Here is a 9,097-nt window from a genome sequence, read left to right as displayed (position 1 = left end):
TAGAGAGGAACCAGGCTCGGAAGGGTGGCTAGTTCTCTTCTGGCTGTGCCGGGTGGAGATTATGAGAGTACATAGCCATTAAGGTCAGATTGTTCTTCAAGATGTTCAAACGTTCATAGATGACCAGCAGGTCAGTACCTCAGGAGTAAATGTCAGAGGGCTTTTCATAGGTCAAGACAGCAGGTGCGGTAGAGAGAGAGAGTCGAAAACAGCAGGTCCGGGTCAAGGTAGCATGCTTAGTGAACAGGTCAGGGTTCCATAGCCTAGGAGCGAGGGAGAGAGAGAGAATCAGAGGGAGCATACTTAAATTCAAACAGGACAACAAATAAGACAGGAGAATTACACCAGATATAACAGACTGACCCTAGCCCCTCGGCACATAAACTATTGCAGCATAAATACTTGAGGCTGAGAAAGGAAGGGGTCGGACAGGGCCAACTAGGCAGGATATAACTCCATCCACTTTGTCAATGCACAGCTCCCACACCACTAGAGGGATATCAACAGACCACCAACTTACTACCTTGAGACACCCCTGGGACAGACTACACTCAATCATATGACCTACTGAAGAGATGATTCTTCAGTAAAGTCTTATAGGTAGAGACCAAGTCTGCATCTCTCACATGGATAGGCAGACCATTCCATAAAAATGTAGCTCTATAGGAGAAAGCCCTGCTTTGTTTGCTTAGAAATTCTAGGGACAATAAGGAGGCCTGCGTCTTGTGACGGTAGCGTACGTGTAGGTTTGTACGGCAGGACCAAATCGGGGGGGATACTGTAGGTAGGAGCAAACCCATGTAATGCTTTGTAGGTTACCAGTAAAACCTTGAAATCAGCCCTAGCCTTAACAGGAAGCCAGTGTAGAGAGGCTAGCACTGGAGTAATATGATCATATTTTGGGGTTCTAGTCAAGATTCTAGCAGCCGTGTTTAGCACTAACTGAAGTTTATTTAGTGCTTTTTCCAGGTAGCCGGAGAGTAGAGCATTGTAGTCTAATCTAGAAGTGACAAAAGCATGGATTAGCATTAGCATTTCTGCATCATTTTTGGACAAAACTTTTCAGATTTTTGCAATGTTACAAAAATGGAAAAAAGCTGTCCTTGAAATATTCTTGATATCTTCGTCAAAAGAGAGATCAGGGTCCAGAGTAACACTGAGGTCCTTCACAGTTTTTATTTGAGACGACTGTACAACCATAAAGATTAATTGTCAGATCCAAGAGCAGATCTCTTTGTCCTTGGGACCCAGAACTAGCATCTCTGTTTTATCCGAGTTTAAAAGTAAAAAATTGGCCGCCATCCACTTCCTTATGTCTGAAACACAAGCTTCCAGGGTAGGCAATTTTAGGCTTTCATCGTGTTTCATCGAAATGTACAGCTGTGTGTCGTCCGCATAGCAGTGAAAGTTGACATTGTGTTTCCGAATCACTAAGAGGCAGAATATATAGTGAAAACAATAGTGGTCCTAAAACGGAACCTTGAGGTACGCCGAAATGTACGATTGATTTGTCAGAGGACAAACCATCCACAGAGACAAACTGACATATTTCCGACAGATAAGATCTAAACCAGGCAAGAACATGTCCGTGTAGACCAATTAGGGTTTCCAATCTCTCCAAAAGATTGTGGTGATCGATAGTGTCAAAAGCAGCACTAAGGTCTAGGAGCACGAGGACAGATGCAGAGCCTTGGTCTGACGCCATTAAAATGTAATTTACCACCTTCACAAGTGCAGTCTCAGTGATGTGGCTAAAACCAGACGGAAGCATTTCGTATACGTTATTTGTCTTCTGGAAGGCAGTGAGTTGCTCCGCAACAGTTTTTCAAAAATATTTGAGAGGAATGGGAGATTCGAAATAGGCTGATAGTTTTTTACATTTTCCAGGTCAATGTTTAGCTTTTTCAAGAGACGCTTTGTTACTGCCACCTTTGGTGAGTTTGGTTCACATCCGGTGGATAGGGAGCCATTTATTATGTTCAACACAGGAGGCCTACATGCAAAGCCAATGTCTGTTGAGGATAAGAGATTATAAATGGTGAAATGTTAAACAGTACAATAACTTGCTGTTGATTATTCCCAGACAGACTGAGGAACAATGCTCACATTGTTTTACAGCTAGGGTTTGCAGCATAATAAGAGACAGACCCTGAAGAGCCCCATAACCACTACCCCTCTGTAAGTAGAGCAGACAACTATTGTGTCAGATTGTAGCCTTTGTGTGTGTGGGGGGGGGGGGGGGGGGCTGTTGATAGGGTTAGGGTTAGTTCGTAAGCCTATGGTGCAGAACTCAGGGTGTTTATTTGCAGGAGGTGAAATCAACTCTGTGAGAAATGTATACTATGTAGGCTACATACTGTATGTACAACAATAATAACAAACAGGAAGTAGACTCCTTACTATACACAAACTCAGATAAAATGAAACAAATAATCAATAACACAGAATACAGAGCTCTAATTAACACAGGTATCAATCATGACAGGAAGCGCAACTGTCACACCCTGCTCTGTTTCACCTGTCTTGTGCTTGTCTCCACCCCCCACCAGGTGGCTCCCATTTTCCCCATTATCCTGTGTATTTAGTTTTCTGTTTGATGCCAGTTCGTCTTGTTTTGTCAGGTCTTACTAGCGTGTTTCCCATTTCTCCTGTTCTCAAGTTTTTGTTTTCTAGTCTTCCCAGTTCTGACCTTTCTGCTTGTCCTGACCCTGCCTGCCATTTTGTCCCTGATTGACTCTGCCTTGGATTACGAACCTCTGCCCGCGCTCCACCTGCCCTTTTCCTGCCGCTTTGTTATAATAAATATTCGGAGAACCAAACTATCTGCCCCTTGTGTCTGCGTCTGGGTCATATCCTGAGTCGTGATAGCAACACCAGTATGGCAACCTTACCCCTGTTTGGCCGCGACAGGTATGACAGAGTTTATACCTTCCATCAAGGCCTCACCTTGGAAGATAGCATTATGCACCATTCAACAATTAGGCTAGTATACAGTGCCTTCGGAAAGTATTCAGACCACTTCACCTTTTCCACATTTTGTTATGTTCCAGCCTTAACCTAACTTTGATTTAATTTTTAAACATCCTCATCAATCTACACACAATACCACATAATGACAAAGTGAAACAGGTTTTTAGAGATTTTTGCAAATGTATTCAAAATAAAAACAGAAACACCTTATTTACATAAGTATTCAGACCCTATGCTATGAGACTCGAAATTGAGCTCAGGTGCATCCTGTTTCCATTGATCATCCTTGAGATGTTTCTACAACTTGATTGGAGTCAACCTTTGGGGCGGCAGGTTAGAGCGTTGGACTAGTAACCGAAAGGTGGCAAGATCAAATCCCAGAGCTGACAACCGGCTCCAGAGCGCTCAAGACCTCAGACTGGGGCAAAGGTTCACCTTCCAACAGGACAACGACCCTAAGCACACAGCCAAGTCAATGCAAGAGTGGATTTGGGACAAGTCTCTGAATGTCCTTGAGTGGCCCGGTCTTGAACCCGATCAAACATCTCTGGAGAGACCTGAAAATAGATGTGCAGCGATGTGACGTCCATCCAACCTGACAGAGCTTGAGAAGATCTGCAGAGAAGAATGGGAGAAACTCCCCAAATTCAGGTGTACCCAAGAAGACTCGAGGTGCTTCAACAAAGCACGGAGTAAAGGGTCTGAATACAAATGTAAATGTGATATTTCTGTGTTTTTTGCTATATACATTTGCAAACATTTCTAAAAACCTGTTTTTGCTTTGTCATTACTGAGTGTACACAACATTAAGAACACCTTTCTAATATTGAGTTGTACACTCAGTGTAGAATCCTGCATTAAGCAGAAGTACTCCAGGGGTAGGGTATTCATTACTCTGCTCATTGGGATTTGCAATATGGGCATTACCCAACACCACAGGATAATTGGCGCTCCTGAACACAGCTCCGAGAGGAACAAACATTTGACCTTTTCAATTACGAGGATATACAGGTAAGTCTTAAACATTTTGCAATATGGAAATAGCGATCTCATTAGGCTAACTACGTGCACATTGTAATGGTAACTTGAATTGTGGGAGTAGGCTTGGCCTTTTACCTGATTTATCTACTCAATAGAAAGATCAAAGACCGATGATTCAAATGACTTTAAATAATCAGAAACAGACACTTATAGTTATCTTGGGATGCGTGACAACTTGAGGCCTTCGTTTTGGAAAAGCACCCAGGTATGGATATCAAATCAAGTTAAAATGTATTTGTCACATCCGCCTGACCGTGAAATGCTTACTTACAAGCCCTGAACCAACAATGCAGTTCAAGAAATAGAGTTAAGAAAAGATTTACTAAATTAACTAAAGTAAACATTTAAATAGAAAATAACATAATAAAAGCAATAACGAGGACCTATACAGGGGGTACCGGTACCGAGTCAATGTGTGAGGGTACAGGTTAGTCAATGTAATTTGTACATGCAGGTATGGGTAAACTGTGCATAGATAATAAACAGCTAGTAGCAGCCATGTGGGCCTAGACTTGGCGCTCCGGTACCACTTGCCGTGCAGTAGCAGAGAGAACAGTCTATGACTTGGGAGACTGGAGTCTTTGACAATTTTTGGGCCTTCCTCTGACACCCCCTGGTATATAGGTCCTGGATGGTAGGAAGCTTGGCCCCAGTGATGTACTAGGCCGTAGCGCCTTAAGGTCTAATGCCGAGCACTTGCCATACCAGGCGGTGATGCAAACTGTCAGGATCCTCTCAATGGTGCAGCTGTAGAACTTTTTGAGGATCTGGGGACCCATGCCAAATCTTTTCAGTCTCCTGAGGGGGAAAAGGTGTTGTCGTGCCCTCTTTACGATAGTCTTGGTGTGTTTGGACCATGATAGTTTATTGGTGATGTGGACATTAAGAAACTTGAAACTTTCGACCCGCTCCACTACAGCCCCGTCGATGTGAAAGGGGGCATGTTCGGCCCTGCTTTTCCTATAGTCCACGATCATCTCCTTTGTCTTTTTCACATTGAGGGAGAGGTTGTAGTCCTGGCATCACACTGCCAGGTCTCTGACCTACTCCATATAGGCTGTCTCGTCGTTGTCGGTGATATCAGCAAACTTAATGGTGTTGGAGTCGTGCTTGGCCACGCAGTCATGGGTGAACAGGGAGTACAGGAGGGGACAAAGCAGGCACCCCTGAGGTTCCCCCGTGTTGAGAATCAGCGTGGCAGATGTGTTGTTGCCTACCCTTACCATCTGGGGGTGGCCCGTTAGGAAGTCCAGGATCCAGTTGCAGAGGGAGGTGTTTAGTACTAGGGTCCTTAGCTTAGTGATGCGCTTCTTGGGCACTATGGTGTTGAACACTTAGCTGTAGACAATTAACAGCATTGTCACATAGGTGTTATTTTTGTCCAGGTGGGAAAGAGTAGTGTGGAGTGCGATTGAGATTGCTTCAATTGTGGATCTGTTGGGGCGGTATGCGAATTGGAGTGGGTGTTGATGTGAGACATGACCTGCCTTTCAAAGCACTTCATGAAGATGGATTATTTTAAATATGTGTAACGACATGCGCTGACTCAGGAAGGAATTTCAGGGAGTGTTTTAATAAAATTATCAGAACATAATACAAAAGAAGAAACACTAACAGCACACAGACATGAAACTGAAACAGAAACAATAACACCTGGGGAAGGAACCAAAGGGAGTGACATATATAGGGAAGGTAATCAGGGAAGTGATGGAGTCCAGGTGAGTCTGACGACGCGTAGGTGTGCGTAACGATGGTAACAGGTGTGCGCCATAACGAGCAGCCTGGTGACCTAGAGGCCGGAAAGGGGGCACACGTGACAATATGCTATTGAACCAAAAACAGATCTGGCTAATTAATCTTTATGGGCCAAATAATGATGATCCAAACTTTTTCGAAAATGTATATAATATACTATTGAGCTCACAAGCAATGAAAGAATGTATTATTATAGTGGGAGATTATAATACGGTTTTAAGTACCTCAATGGATCGTAAAGGAAATCACTCGACAAACTATAACCCTCAAGAACTAAAGGAGATCACAAAGATCATGGATACATTAGAACTAGTGGATATATGGAAGCTGAAAAACCTTGACCTAGTGAGATATACACATGGAGGAGGCTTAATCAAGCTAGCCGTCTTGATTACTTTCTAGTCTCGTTCTTGCTGGCATCAAAAGTACAACAAGTATTAATAGGAGACCGAATGCGATCGGACCACCATCTAATTGGCCTCCATATAACTCTTACAGAATGTCCACGTGGACGGGGATATTGGACATTTAATCAAACCCTATTGGATGACAATTTGTTCTCAACTCAGACAAAATAATTCATCACTGACTTTTTCTTGACTCGTCAACATAGAAATTCTACCAACAACAGTTTACAGAAACTCGTTACAAATTATGGAGTTATCCATGATTCACCAAATTATATTTTCAAAGAGGAAGAAAAATATTATGTTTCCTTTTCAGTCTCCTCCATTTCCACTGTTAACTGTAAGGATTTCTTTCCTAATAATAATGTAAAATTAACACATTTACAGAAAGACCTGTGTGAAGGACAATTTACAGAAGAGGACATTTTTGAGGGAATTGACATAATTTGAGTCAATTGGAGGTGTACCTGTGGATGTATTTCAAGGCCTACCTTCAAACTCAGTGCCTTTTTGCTTGACATCATAGGAAAATCAAAAGAAATCAGCCAAGACCTAAGAAAAAAAATTGTAGACCTCCACAAGTCTGGTTCATCCTTGGGAGCTATTTCCAAATGCCTGAAGGTACCACTTTCATCTGTACAAACAATAGTACGCAAGTATAAACACCAGGGGACCATGCAGCCGTCAAACCGCTCAGGAAGGAGACCTGCTCTGTCTCCTAGAGATGAACGTACTTTGGTGCGAAAAGAGTAAATCAATCCCAGAACAACAGCAAAGGACCTTGTGAAAATGCTGGAGGAAACAGGTACAAAAGTATCTATATCCACAGTAAAACGAGTCCTATATCGACATAACCTGAAAGGCCGCTCAGCAAGGAAGAAGCCACTGCTCCTAAACCACCATTAAAAAAAAGCCAGACTACGGTCTGCAACTGCACATGGGGACAAAGATCGTACTTTTTGGAGAAATGTCCTCTGTTCTGATGAAACAAAAATAGAACTGTTTGGCCATAATGATCGTTATGTTTGGAGGAAAAAGGGGGATGCTTGCAAGCCGAAGAACACCATCCCAACCGTGAAGCACAGGGGTGGCAGCATCATGTTGTGGGGGTGCTTTGCTGCAGGAGGGACTGGTGCACTTCACAAAATAGATAGATGGCATCATGAGGTAGGAAAATTATGTGGAAATATTGAAGCAACATTTGAAGACATCAGTCAGAAAGTTAAAGCTTGGTTGCAAATGGGTCTTCCAAATGGACAATGACCCCAAGCATACTTCCAAAGTTGTGGCAAAATGGCATGAGGACAGATGAGGACAGAGGGCGCTGTTGTCACTTTGGGGGAAAAACGTGCCCAATTTAAACGGCCTCGTACTCAATTCTTGCCCGTACAATATGCATATTATTATTACTATTGGATAGAAAACACTCTCTAGTTTCTAAAACCGTTTGAATTATATCTGTGAGTGAAACAGAACTCATTTGGCACAAACTTCCTGACCAAGAAGTGGAAAATCTGAAATCGATGCTCTCTTCTGGGTCCTGCCTATAAATGGGCATGATACCTATTAGTATACACGCACGTCATACACCTTCCCCTGGATGTCAAGATGCAGTGAGAGAAGAAATGAGGTGTTTATCTTGGTCTGAGATGGAATACGTCCTCTTGGAATGACGTGTCACCGATTTCATGTTTTCAGGAAGGCGCGAGGAGGACAGTGGGATTGCCTTTTGAAAAGCTGTCGTTATAGGCGACTACTATCTCCGGCTTTGATTTTATTTGATACATGTGACAATATCATCGTAAAGTATGTTTTTTCAATATAGTTTTATTAGATTTTTGAAATTTATTCGGGACGTTAGGCGTGTTGCGTTGTGTGCCCTTTGTTCAGAATGGAGAGCTTCGCGCCACTTGGCCAGTGTGCTTGCTAATTCAAGAGGGAAAAACGATGTTCTAAATCCAAACAACGACTGTTCTGGACAAAGGACCCCTTGTCCAACATTCTGATGGAAGATCACCAAAAGTAGGACCCATTTTGTGATGCTATTTCATATATCTGTCGAACTGTGTACTAGTAGTTTTGCGCCCAGGTTTTGGCCACTCTCTCGCTATAACATAAGCCTTATGTCGTAATGAAGATATTTTTAGAATTCTAACACTGCGATTGCATTAAGAACTAGTGTATCTATCATTTCCTATACAACATGTATTTTTTTGTAATGTTTATGAATAGCTATTTGGTCAGAATAGGTGAGAGTCTAATAGAAATATCTGCACATTCTGGGAAAAATAAGCTACGTTAGCATAATGGATAACCACTGATTTCAGCTCTAAATATGCACATTTTCGAACAAAACATAAGTGTATGTATAACCTGATGTTATAGGACTGTCATCTGAGGAAGGTTTATGAAGGTTAGTGAAAATTAATATCTTTTGCTGGTTTATTCGCTAACGCTAACGTGCCTATTGCTATCGCTAACGTGCCTTGATGAATGAATGCGGTAGTGTGGTAGGCTATTGTAGTAAGCTAATATAATGCTATATTGTGTTTTCGCTGTAAAACACTTAAAAAATCTGAAATATTGGCTGGATTCACAAGATGCTTGTCTTTCATTTGCTGTACACGATGCATTTTTCAGAAATGTTTTATGATGAGTATTTAGGTATTCCACGTTGGTCTCTATAATTACTCTGGCTGCTTCGGTGCTATTTTTGACGGTAGCTGTGATGGTAGCTGCAATGTAAAACTGATTTATACCTCAAATATGCAAATTTTTCGAACAAAACATAGATTTATTGTGTAACATGTTATAAGACTGTCATCTGATGAAGTTGTTTGTTGGTTAGTTTGGTTGGTTCTTGGTTAGTTAGGTTGGCTTTGTGCATGCTACCTGTGCTGTGAAAAATGTCTGTCCTTTTTTGT

Source organism: Salvelinus namaycush, chromosome 27, assembly GCF_016432855.1.
Source record: "Salvelinus namaycush isolate Seneca chromosome 27, SaNama_1.0, whole genome shotgun sequence".
NCBI classification, from domain to species: Eukaryota; Metazoa; Chordata; class Actinopteri; order Salmoniformes; family Salmonidae; genus Salvelinus; species Salvelinus namaycush.
The sequence above is the reverse complement of the archived record's forward strand: the minus strand, read 5'-3'. Positions refer to the sequence as shown.